At 35.6% G+C, this 13,715-nt stretch overlaps 1 pseudogene; it reads right to left on the reverse strand.

Moving 5' to 3' along the window:
• Positions 1-3,770: 3,770 nt before the first annotated feature.
• Positions 3,771-4,727, reverse strand: LOC141521402 (large ribosomal subunit protein uL10 pseudogene; annotated as a pseudogene).
• Between the last annotated feature and the right edge of the window lie 8,988 nt (positions 4,728-13,715).

Below are 13,715 nucleotides of genomic sequence, written 5' to 3' on the forward strand. Positions count from 1 at the left end.
TATGATATCTTCAGAGTATAGACTCAGTAGTGGTATTGCTAGATCAAAGGGTGTAAGAATTTTTATTGTTCTTTGGTCATAATTCCAAATTACTCTCCAGAAAGTTTGAATGAGTTCACAACTCCACCAAAAATATATTAATGCTCCAGATTTCCCACATCCCTTCCAACATTGTACCTTGTCCTTTCTGGTCATATTGGTCAGCATGAGAGATTTGAGGTGGTACCTCAGAGATGCTTTAATTTGCATTTTCCTAATCAGTAAAGATTTAGAGCAATATTTCAAATGACTATGGATTGCTTCAATTTCCTCATCTGTAAATTGCCTCTGCATATCCTTTGACCATTTTTCAATTGGGGAATAGCGTGTTTTTGATAAATTTGGCTCAATTCTCTATGTATCTTAGAAATGAGTCCTTTGTCAGAAATACTAGTTATAAAACTTGTTCCCCAATTTTCTACTTTTCTTCTGATCTTGGTCTGTGCAAAAGCTTTTTAATTTAATGTAATCAAAATTATCTAGTTTGTTTTTAATGATATTCTCCATCTCTTCCTTGGTCATAAACTGCTCCCCTTTCCATAGATCTGACAGGTAAACTACTCCATGATCTTCTAGTTTCCTTGTAATATTTTTATGTCTAAATCATATATCCATTTTTTATCTTATCTTCGTATAGGGTGTGAGGTATTGGTCTAATCCAAGTTTCTTCCATACTAACTTCCAATTTTCCCAACAATTTTTTATCAAAGAGAGAGTTTTTATCCCAGAAGCTGGACTCTTTGAGTTTTTCAAACAGCAGATTACTGTAATCATTTCTTGCTACCTCTTTTGCCCCTACTCTATTCCACTGGTCCACCACTCCATTTCTTAGCCAATACCAGCCAGTTTTGCTGACTGATGCTTTATAATATAATTTTAGATATATTGGGGCAAAGCCAGCTTCTTTTGCACTTTTTTCCATTAAATCCCTGGAAATTGTTGACTTTTTATTTATCCATATAAACTAGCTTATAGTTTTTTTTCTATCTCATTAAAGTATTTTTTTTGGAATTTTGATTGGTAGGGCACTAAATAAGTAGTTTAATTTGGATAGAATTGTCATTTTTGTTATATTACCTTGAACTATCCAAGAGCAGCTGATATTTGCCCAGTTATTTAAATCTAATTTTATTTGTGTGAGTAGTGTTTTATAGTTGTTTTCATAGAGTTTCTGCTTGGCAGGTAGACTCCCAAGTATTTTATATAGTCTGAAGTTACTTTGAATAAGATTTCTCTTTCTAGCTCTTGCTGCTGTAGCTTGCTAGTAATATATAGAAATGCTGAGGATATATGAGGGTTTATTTTGTATCTTGTGACTTTGCTGAAGTTGATAATTATTTCTAGTAGTTTTTTATATTATTTATGAGAATTCTCTAGGTATAACATCATGTCATCTGCAAAAAGTGAGAGTTTTGTTTCTTCCTTCCCAATTTTAATTCCTTCAATTTCTTTTCATTCTCTTATTGCTGAAGCTAACATTTCTAATACGATATTGAATAGTAGTGGTGATAATGGACATCCTTGTTTCATCCCTGATCTTATTGGGAATGCCTCTAGCCTCTCCCCATCAAATATAATGCTTATTGATGGTTTCAGATAGATACTGCTAATTATTCTAAGGAACAGTCCATTTATTTCTACACTCTAGCGTTTTTAGTAGGAATGGCTGCTGTATTTTTTCAAAAGCTTTTTCAACATCTGTTGAGATAATAATTTGATTTCTGATAGGTTTGTTATTGATATAGTTAATTAAACTAACAATTTTCCTAATATTGAACCAACCTTTCATTCCTTTGAGAAATCATGCTAGGTCATAGTGTATTATCCTAGTGATAACTTTCCATAATGGCTTTGCTAATATTTTATTTAAGATTTTTGCATCTACATTCATTAGGGAGATAGGTCTATAATTTTCTTTCTCTGTTTTGTCTCTTCCCAGTTTAGGTATCAGCATCATATTGGTGTCTTGGAAAGAATTAGGCAGAGTAACAGCTTCACCTATTTCTCCAAGGAGTTTATAGAATTAGAAGCAATTATTGTGAATTCATGTGGCCCTGGAGATTTTTTTCTTATGGAATTCATTGATAGCTTGTTGAATTTCTGAGATAGGGTTATTTAGGTATTTAATTTCCTCTTTATTGAACTTCGGTAACTTATGTTTTTGTAAATATTCATCCATTTCATTTAGATTATCACATTTATTGACATACAGTTGGGCAAAATAATTATGAATTGTTACTTTAATTTCCTACTCATTGGCAAATGATTCTAGAATTTGGTTTTCATTTATAATTCTAGCAATTTCTTTCTTTCTTTTTTAAATAAAATTAAGCAGTGGGCTATCAATTTTATTGTTTTTTCATAAAACCATTTCTTGGACTTTTTTATTAGTTCAATAGTTTTCTTGCTTTTGATTTTATTAATTTCTCCTTTAATTTTTAGAATTTCTAATTTGGTATTTAATTGGGAGTTTTTAATTGGTTCCTTTTCTAATTGTTTTAGTTGCATGTTTAGTTCATTGATTTCTTCTTTCTCTAACTTATTCATGTAAGCATTTAAGGATATAATATATCACCTGATAGCCGCCTTGAATGAATCCCATTAAGTTTTGGTATGTTGTTTCATTATTGTTGTTATCTAGGATCAAATCATTAATTCTTTCTATAATTTGTTGTTTGATCCATTCATTCCTTAAAATGGAGTTATTTAGTTTCCAATTAGGTTTAGGTCTATATCTCTATGGCCCATTATTGCATGTGATTTTTATTTCATTATGATCTGAGAAGGATGTATTCACTATTTCTGCCATTCTACATTTAATTATTAGGTTATGCTCTAGTACATGATCAATTTTTGTGTAAGTGCCATGTACTGCAGAAAAAAAATATTCTATCCCCATTCAACTTTCTCTGAATATCTATCATATCTAGGTTTTCTAACAATCTATTTAGCTCCTTAACTTCCTTCTTGTTCATATTATGGTTAAATGTATCTAAATCTGAGAGTAGGAGGATGAGTTCTCCCATTAGTAGAGTTTTGCTGTCTATGTCTTCCTGTAACTTCTTAAACTTTTCCTATAAGAATCTGGATGCTATACCATTTGGTGCATACATATTTAGTATTGAAATTTTTTCCTTGTCTATGCTATTGTGTAGGAAGATATAGTTTACTTCCTTATCTCTTTTAATGAGATCTATTTTTGCAGCTGCTTTCTCTGAGATAAGGATTGCTACCCCTGTTTTTTTCACTTCAGCTGAAGCAAACTATATTTTGCTCTAACCTTTTACCTTTACCCTGTATTTATCTCTCTGCTTCAAATGTGTTTCTTTTAAGCAGCATATTGTGGGATTCTGGTTTTTAATTCACCCTGCTATTTGTTTATGTTTTATGGGAGAGTTCATCATATTCATATTCAATGTTATAATTATTAACCCTTTATTGCCTTCCCTCCTATTTTCCATCTGTTTATATTTCCACCCATTTTTTACTTTGTCCATATTCCCCAATAATTTGTTTCTGAAAACGACCACCTTCAGTGTGTTTTCCCCCTTGTATCAACCACCCTTCACTTTTTCCCCTTTCCCTTCACTCCTTCTTCCTTCTGGTATTTCTTTTTTTCTACCCTCCTACACCCTTCCCCTTTTAATATTTGAAAGGTAGTTTCTTTGTTTTAATGAGGATTTTTATTTCTTTGTTCCACAAACAAACTAGCAAAATAGTTGTATCCCATGGGCTAATCAAACAGACCAAATCCCATATCTTCATCGGACTCTTCTGACTCTTCCTTGGCTTCTACTTTGGCTGGAGCAGCAGCAGCTGATGCAGCAGCAGCTGGAGCTGCAGCCTCAGGGGCAGCCACTGCAAAGGCTGAAGGGTCAGCCAGAAAGGCCTTCACCTTTTCAGCAAGCAGGAAACTGTACTCAGTCTCCACAGCTACAGCCAAGACCCACTTGTACCCATTGATGATAGAGTGGGGCACTGATGCAACAGTTGGGTAGCTAATCTGCAGACAGACACTGGCAATATTACGGACACCCTCTAAGAAGCGAAGGTGCAAGGTCTCCTCTGTGATGTCCAGCACTTCAGGGTTATAGATGCTGCCATTGTCAAACACCTGCTGAATGATCAGCCCAAAAGAAAACGGGGAGATATTTAGCATGTTCAACAAGGTGGCCTCACTGGCGCCCACTTTGTCTCCAGTCTTAATCAGTTGCTCATCACTCAAAATTTCAATGGTGACCCTGGAAATCTTGGTGGTGATACCCAGAGCTTAGAAGAAGGAAGTCTTCTCAGGACCCAGACCAGTGTTCTGGGCTGGCACTGTGACATCACATGGGGCGATGGCACCAGCACGGGCAGCAGCTGGTACCTTATTGGCCAGAAGCATATCTCTAATCTCAGTCAGATCTTCCTTGGTGAACACAAAACCCACATTCCCGCGGATATGAGGCAGCAGTTTCTCCAGGGCAGGGTTATTCTCCAGATGCCCACGAATGGCTTTGTGCATCATAGTGTTTTTTTTCCATCAGCACTACGGCCTTCCCACGGAGGGACATCCGGATCTGCTGCATCTGCTTGGAGGCCATGTTGTCTGCTCCCACAATGAAGCATTTTGGATAATCATCCAAAAGTTGGATGATCTTGAGGAAATAATTGGATTTCCAGGTAGCTCTGTCTTCCCTGGGCATCTCAAAGGTGCTTCAGGGATTGCCGCTTGGGGTTTAAAGACAATGTCACTCACATGAGGACGCCTGGAGAAAGTGAAAGGTAGTTTCTTAACTTAAATGAGTGTGTGTATGTTAACTTTAGGCCAAATCTGATGAGAGTTAAAAATTTCAGCAGTTCTCACCTCTTCCCTTTTCCCCTTCTATTGCAATAGGTTCTTTGTACCTCTTTATTTAATGTGTTTTACCTGCCTCAATCTCCTCCAACCTCCCATCTCTTTACTGTCCCCCCTTTTCTAAGGAGATATTCTTTTTAAATCATTCTATCAGAGTCAAAGATAAGTCATGAATGTCCATTACTTCTGGCTAAGTATATTCTCTCTAATCGAGTTACAATTCTTGAGATTTATGAGAATCCTTCTCCCAGGTAGGGATATAGCCAGTTTCATCTTATTGAATAGCAGTTCTTTTTTCTTTACCCCTTTTTTACCTTTTCATGTGTCTCTTGAGTCTCTTATTTGAAGTCCAGATTTTTCTATTAAGCTCTGGTCTTTTCAGCAGGAATAGTAGGAAGTCTCCCATTTCATTAAATGTCTATCTTTTTCCCTGGAAGAAAAGGTTCAGTTTTGCTGGTTAGTGAATTCTTGGCTTCATTCCAAGTTCCCTTGCTCTTCAGAATATTGCATTTCAGGCCCCTTGATCCTTAATATTGATGCAGCCTGTAATCCTTACTGTGGTTCCTTGGTATCTAAATTGTTTCTTTCTGGCGGCTTGTAAGATTTTCTCTTTTATCTGATAGTTCTGGAATTTGGAAACAATATTCCTTGGTGTTTTCATTTTAGGATCCCTTTCTGGAGGGGATCGATGTATTCTTTCAATTATTATCTTGCCCTCTGGTTCCATGATATGAGGGCAGTTTCCTATCACTATATCCTGTAATATTAAGTCTAGGCTTTTTTTCTCTTCAATGTTTTCAGGAAACCCAATGATTCTTACATTGTCTCTCCTGATTCTTTTGTCAAGGTTTGAGATTTTCCTGATGAAGTATTTTACATTTTCTTCAATTTGTTTTGGATATTTTTGGTTTTGTTCAACACAGTCTTGTTGTCTCATGAAGTTATTAGTTTCCACAGACTCCATCCTTTTTTTAGAGAAGAATTTTCTTCATTTATCTTTTGCAACTCCTTTTCCAATTGGTCAATTCTATTTTTGAAAGCTCAATTGAAGTTTTGAGAGAATTATTTTCTTTTTGTATTTGTCCAATTGCATTTTTTCAAGGATTTGTTTTCTTGTTGGGAGATGTTAATTTTTTCTTGCAATTTTCTCTTGAGTTTCTTTTCCCAGTTTTTCCAGTTGATTTTTAAACTCCTTCCTGATTTCTTCTAGGAATCTTTCTGGACTGGAGACCAATTCATATTCTCCTCAGTTCTAGTTCTCTCTGGATTCTGATCTTTTCCTTCAAAGTAGCTTTCAAAGGCCCCCCCCTGTTCACTGGGTCTTTCTTCATTTTCATAAGATCTTCTGCTGGGGGAGTGACTGTTTCACAGAGGTTTGGTGTTGTTTTTCCTAGAGGCTTTGCTCACTGGCCTTATTCACTTCAAGTGGCCCAGGCCAGTTTGGGGTACTGGCTGCTTTCTCTTGAATGTCTGTGACCTTGATTTGAGGCCCTCTCCCTAGACCTGGAGAGCGTAGGGGTTGTTGCTGCTGGATACTGTTAACCCTGAACACTATAGGCTACTCCCTGGGATGAGGTAGTTAATCTCCCTATTCAGCTGAGGGAGCTTTGCCCACACCTGAGCCTGGGGGAGGGGGAGGGGGAGAGTTTGAGGGGCTGTTACTTTATTGGTTCTGGGAAGAGGGTTCTGCTGAAAGAATGGATGTCACTGCCCTGAGCTGAGCTGATCCATATCTAGCCACACTATGCAATTCGCTATGCTAGAGCTAGCCCTCCAGCCCCACTGGGCTTCCCCAGATCTGCAGCTCCTGCAGCGGAAGCCTCCATGGCTAAGGCCAATCCTCTGGCTTCATCATGCTGCCCCTGGGCTGACTCTCTGCTCTCTGACCCCTGCTCACCCATGCTTCCTTGAGACAGACCTTGTTGGGAGATGGTCTTCTCCTAGTTTCTTTTTCTGGGTTTTGTTGATCAAATTTCTGTTAAGAGGTTTCTTTCATATTATTTCTGAGGAAAAGCCAGGAGACTTTAGCATAGTGCCTGGCTTCTCTCCGTATCTTGGCCAGATCTATAAATTTACAGAAAAAGAAATCCAGATCCTGTCCTCAAGGACCCTGCATCCTAATTGTATACACACCAAAAAGTTGGTTAGGATGAATGAGGGAGAAAAGAAGGTACCCCCCTGAGGGGACATGGTACCAAAGAATGGTGAGTCAAAAGACTCACAGGTGGAGTTGTACAAAAGAAATTGAACCTTGGGTGTCCCGAACCCCTAAATAGAGGTCCTGGAAATATCTTACTGGAAGAAAAATATCTTTCAAAGTGAGAAGATACCAGATAATGATAGACATTATAGATAGTCTAAGCATCATCAAGAAAGGATCAGAAGAGTCTTGTGATATGATGAAATGAGCACTTGAAACCAATGGAGGTGGAAGATCTGGATCAGATCTCACATCCGATGTTTGCAATCTATATGGCCTTGGATGATTGACTTAGCATCTCTTAGCCTCACTTTCCTCTTCTGTAAAATGAAGTTTGAACTTGTTTGAGGTTCCTTCTAGCTCCATATTTATGACACCATCCACCATCTTATGACAGTATTTAATATAGATTGGAGCAAAAAAACAACAACTAGGAGAGTCTTACAATTGCCCATGTATGTAGAATTTACAGTGCTAACAATTCATGGAACTCATTGCAATAAGGCAATTGAGGCCATTCTAGTAGAAAGTAGGAAAAAAACTTCTAATCTATAATTATTTATGAATTTTTAAGGATAGGGATCACAGATTCTCATTCTAGAGGATATAAGTTCAGTGCCAGATGGCATCAAAAGAATGTTCTCCCAAGACAATGTGTAGATTAATTAAAAGCATCATGGAGGATTCACACTTTCACTCGAATTGCCTGGCATTGTCCAAGGTTGAAGAGTAGTCATCCCCAATACAAGTCTAATGATTTGCTAGAATAAAGACTTTTCGACATTCCTGAATTTAGTACAATTGATGTTCTTGACTTCCAAATTTAAGTTGTTATTTTTAAAAGGTGTTATTAAATACTTCAATATCCACTTTTTTATTGCTCTTGATGTGACTCAACTCCAATCAACATTCATTTACAAAGCAGCTGAAACAGGTGTAGCCTCTTATTGTACACTAGGAGTGATATAAAGCTTTTAAAAAAGGTTGTTTTGAGTTTGTTTATTTGATTGTTTTTGTTCTGCTCATTTGTTTGATTGTTTTGGGGTTATTCATTCCTCTTCCTGTTCTCTATTCCTGGTCATATAATTTGCTGCTAAGAGAATTAGTTAGTTAGCTTATTCAGACCAGAATTCTGGTCCATTACCTTTTAAATTTACATTACAGGTATGAGATTGCAAAGACTGACAATTAGGGACAAAATAATTTTAATAAATATTAGCACCTACTACTCTAGGTAGAAGAACCATTAAATACATTTTTCCAAGTAAGTCTATTCTATGACTACAAAAACTCAGAAAATGTTGTGCCATATAAGAATATTAAAAGAGGGCGTAAGGGGGCAGTTAGGTGGCACAGTGAATAGAGCCCTGGAATCAGGAGGACTTGAGATCAAATCTGTTCTCAGAATACTTAATACTTACTTAGTTGTGTGACTTTAGACAACCCCAATGTCTTGCAAAAAGGAAAAACAAAAAAAAGCACTTAAGATGATTTTGGAAGAAATGATTAGACTAATCAAAAAGCATACAAGAAATCAATGACATAAGTGACAAAATTTTAAATGCTCTGAGGCATCAGTTTTCAAAGTATCTCAGAGGGTAAGATGCTTTAAGAATGAGCAAAAAATATTCATAGTTTCATTACATAAAAAGGTAACAACAAAGGCATTAGTAACTATGAACCCATATGCCTAGTTCCTCATCTCTTTTAAATATTTATAAGAATGATCCATCCTTGATGAAAATTTGATAAGGCAATGGGCAAGCTTTCACAAACAAGTTTCAATATCAAATCACATCCTTTATAGTTGCATAGCTCTGACAGAAACTTAAGTAATATGATATTCCATTGTATTTGCTATTTGTTGGTTATAAAAAATATCTCAATAAAGGAAATATAGTTTACTATTCTTATTCCCAACATGGCACTTCCCAGGCATTTTTGATATTTTTGATGGTAAACCTATGACTGAGTGTGTGTGTGTGTGTGTGTGTGTGTGTGTGTGTGTGTGTGTGTGTGTGTAGTGAAATGAACTGATGTCATCCTGGTATTGTCTTTGTAAATAACCAATGGAAAGAATCTTGAACAAGTTTAGTTCAATTTATAAAGGGTTTTAAAGTTTGTAAATCACTTTAAAAATATAAGTTAATAATAATAATAATAATAGTACTTAAAGGTTTCAAAGCACTTTGATAGTAATAATAACAAAAATATTACAACTAATTTAGGATTTTATTTATTAATTCAAGGTTTACAAAGCACTATTCTCTCATGAGATTCTTGCGAGATAGGTACTTTTATAATCTTCAGTTTACCATTGTGCAACCTAAGTATGACATAGATTAAGTCATTTACTTTGGATTACACAATTAGTTAAATGATTGAACTGGGATTTGAATTTAGGTCTTTCTGACTTCAAATTCAGGATTCTAGATACTATGCCACCTTCCTGACTCTAATTTATTGAACACATTTTGCTTTAATAAAATAATAATCATGGTCAATTTTTTATAGTTCTTAAAGCTTTGTATATGTTTTACATGTGCTACCTTGTTTTATCCTACATTAATACTGTGAGTTGAGTGCTTCCCTTAGAAGACAGAAACAAGAAACTGAGGGAGACTCAGAAAGATCTCTTGTTGGTATTCATTAAGGTGGGTCTTGAAGGAAGTCAAGCTTCTGAGAAGATGTAGGAAGGGAGAATACTCCAGGTTTGAAGATATGCAAAATATAAATACAAGAAATGAAATTGTATATGTGAGGAACAACAAGTAGATTGTTATAGTTCTGTGGTAGAAAATATGAGAAGTAAAGTCATTTTAATTTTAAACCTTAAAAGTAGAATCAGATTTTTAGGGTGTCCTGTATAAAAACATTATCTAAGAAGACTGAGGATGTCAGATTGTGAAGATCTTTAAATGCACAATAGAAAGACCCATATTTGATCCTGGAGCAAAAAAGAGAGTGATGGGCTTAGGCCTGGCCTTTGGAAAAAATATCTTTGACAACTGCCTGAGAGATGAATTGAAGCAGAAGCTCTTCAGATAGCAGGGACACTTAGGAAGATCTTGCAATAATCTAGATGAGAGTCTGAAAAAGGGGAGTGGTTATTTGTCTAGGTAGGATATATTTGTGAGATTATGTTAAAAAAAGAGTGATAAGACTAGATATCTGGGACGATTGCAATTGAAGAGTCCAGGATGAATTTTGTACCTACTCCAATAATGATAATGATGCTTCATACCATGATAGAGAAGTTCAAAAGAAGGAAAATGTTTGGGGAAGGCCGAGGTCTCAAGTGCTTTAAATATAGAATGCTTATGTTCAAATCATCTAATTGGCAATTGGTGATGTAGAACTGGAACTCAGGAGAGAGACTAAAACTGGATATATAGAACTTGATCTGTTTAGAGATCCTAATAATTGAACCTATGGGAGTTAATTATTTTGAAGATTGTTTAGTTAGGTTTCTGTAAAATTGATTGTAGAAGAGGTAGATAAAACAGAAAGCCAATTAAAAAAGCTATTATAAGAGTCTTGGCAAGATTTGTTGAACTAGGGTGGGAATCATATAAGAAGAAAGAAGTAGCAAGAAGAGAGTGATGAAAGGGGTACTATAGCAGTATTTGTGAGGCTTGGCAAAAGTTTAGAAATAGTATAGTAAAAGCAATGGAAAAATTAACTAACTTTTAACATACAAAAAAGAAAATGAGAAGGTGGCTCCTCCAAGAGAATGTAAAATATGAAGGATATATAAGATATAGGGAAAGATAAGAAATTCTAGAAGCACAGATGGGTAGAAAGGTCATTGGATATGTGTAATGCCATAATTTTAGGAAAGTCTCTTATCTCTGGACCTAAGTTTCCTCATTTATAAAATAATGATTTTGGACTAGATGGCTTCCAAGGTTTCTTTTAGCATTAAATCTATGAAACTATGTTTTGACTTGGCAAAATATAATAGTACAAATGAAAAACAGATAACAAATTGCATCAGGATGATCACAAAGCAACTTGTCACCATTGCATTTATGACACATGAAACCATTACACATGGACACAAATCTGGGCTTGGATTCATGAAGTGGGAATCCTTGTAATCATTTTATTTTCTTTTTCCAATCTTTGGAACTTAGAGGTTTTCTGTTAATTTGAAAATCTATCCCTTTGTGTCTTTGTCAATCAGTCTCTCTGTTTCTCTATCTTCGAAAATGCAATATGCCCTAGGGAGTTGTTTTTCATATTTTGCATTACATTAATAAGATAAAAATAAATCACCAGCAAGCATTGCAAGTAGATTCTTGACTCCTAGTATATGTACATGACCCCTAGTATATATACATGCCTTCTACTATCAACTGTTCAGGGATAGAAGTGTGGAAGTCTTTCTTCATCTTGGAAAGATATCCTGACTCTATTTTTAAGTTCAATTTAGAATAATTGAAAATCATGTGACAACCATTTTAATTAATAAAGAACCATTTATTAAGTGTCTATCATGTTCTAGGAAATATGTTAAATGCTAAGGCTACAAAGACATAAAAGAAATATACCCTGTCTTCAGGAAGATTGATTTCTATAAAGAAAATAGTGGATAGACATATAAGTAAATACAAAATAGCTACAAATTGAATAGAAAGTTACAAATATCCTTTGGGAAGGGAGTAAGAAAAGTCTAGTATGAGAGTTGATATATGAGAGAACTTTAAGGAAGATGGAAAAACATGAAAGGCATCAAATGATGACTTCCAAGGGCAATATGCAAAGTAAGAAAAATGAAATACAAAAAGAGAAGAAAGAGAAGGGGAAGGACTTTTAAAAGACCTGAATTTTAAGATAAAGGCAAAAAAAGAATACATAATTTCATTATAAGCATAGGAAAAGCTATTTGAAGACATTTAGCAATGTAATGTTGTATATGAGGCAAGAAAGTAGATTAGTTAGCTTGACAAAATCAAAGAATATGTCAAGGGGAGTAATGTGCAACAAATTGTGGGAAGCAGACTGAGACCAGATAGTAAATGTTAGTTTAGCAGATAGTAAATTATATACTGAACAGAGAAATTTGTATTTAACCCTGAAGACAATACAGAGACACCACAGGTTATTTGCCATGTAAGTTCCATTGGGAAGTCATCATAGCCCTTGAGTCAACCCTGAATTGCACATCATTTCCTTGCATGTTCTGATGTTATTCTCCTTGAAGTTTGCTGATCAATTGGGATTTAAATACTGTTATTCCTCCCTCATTCCCATCCCACTCCCACTGATAAAGGGAGCTCTGAAAGCAAACTTAGGTAGGGATGGATGAGAAAGGGGACAAACTTTATTGCTGGGACATGGTTATTTTTTCAGTCATTTGTTACATCTAGGATAGAAGGGAAATAGGGAAAAAAGATTTGATTTTAGTCTTGGCAGTGTGAGATGAGGAAATTCATTCCCTTGCTTATCTCCTCTACATTAGTGACTCCAGCAGGCACCCAGGAGACTCTCTAGTCTCCTTTTGTTGCCTCCCAATCCTCTTTCTTTCTCTTCCTACAACTTTGTAGCAGAGATTTTGTTTTTGTTTTGTTGTTCCTATTAAAGTAAAAGATGTCTCAGATCACTGCCAAAGTCCTGAGCCAGGCATATGCAAGATGGAAAGAGAAGGTATTTGTAATCATATTACCATAGCAATAAAGACAAGGCAACAATTGTCGTTTCTCTTATTCTTCTCAGTTACATCTTTTAAAACTTCCTCCTAAATAGATCATCTCTAAATTTCCCCACAATTTCTCTGAGACCCTTACAGAAATGTTGTTGAGCCATATAATTTTTACAGTGGATAGAGTGTTGATTCTGTGGTCAGTAGGACCTGAGACAGTGAGAAATATGGAAATCCAGGGCCAGAGTTGGACAAAAAAGGAGGAGGGAAAGAGAAAAGTGGGTCAAATCTGGCCACAAATACTTACTAGTTCTGTTATCCTGGGCAAGTCACTTAATGCTGTTTGCCTCTATTACCTTATATATAAAATTAACTGGAGAAATAAATGACACTCCAATATCTTTGCCAAGAAAAGACCAAATGGGGTCACAAAAAGTCAGAAATTCCTGAAATGACTGAACAATAAGAAAGCCCTAGAGGTCCTTATCACTTTTAGGATCAAAAATAAAATCCTCTTTTTTTTTCACCTATAAAATGAGGGAGTTGAACTAAATGATCTCTTAAGTGTCTTTCAGATCTAACAAGGTATTCAAAATGCTTCAAAAACTGCATCCCTCCTTCCTTTCAAGTTTTTCTACACTTTAGTCATCCTCACCTACTCTTTGAGCCAGTGTCACTGATCTCCCTGCTATTCCTTCCTCAAAACACTTCATCTCTCAACTCCAGCTATATCCTCAAAGACTGCAATTCTTTCTTTAAATTTCCAGATAAAATTTTATCTTCTATAATATGTCTCTCCACATTCTATTTAGAAGTGGAGTGAACAAAAGATTAAATGGGGAGTTAGGATGATCTCAGTTTAAATTCTGGGCAAATCATTTAACCTCTGTTTCTTTTTCAGTTTCTTCAATTGTAAAATTAGTTGTGAGGATCAAATGGGATAATATTTATGAAAGCATTTAGCACAGTACCTGGGACATGGTAGATACCAT

The sequence above is a fragment of the Macrotis lagotis genome, chromosome 1 (assembly GCF_037893015.1).
Source record: "Macrotis lagotis isolate mMagLag1 chromosome 1, bilby.v1.9.chrom.fasta, whole genome shotgun sequence".
In the NCBI taxonomy this organism is placed as follows: Eukaryota; Metazoa; Chordata; class Mammalia; order Peramelemorphia; family Peramelidae; genus Macrotis; species Macrotis lagotis.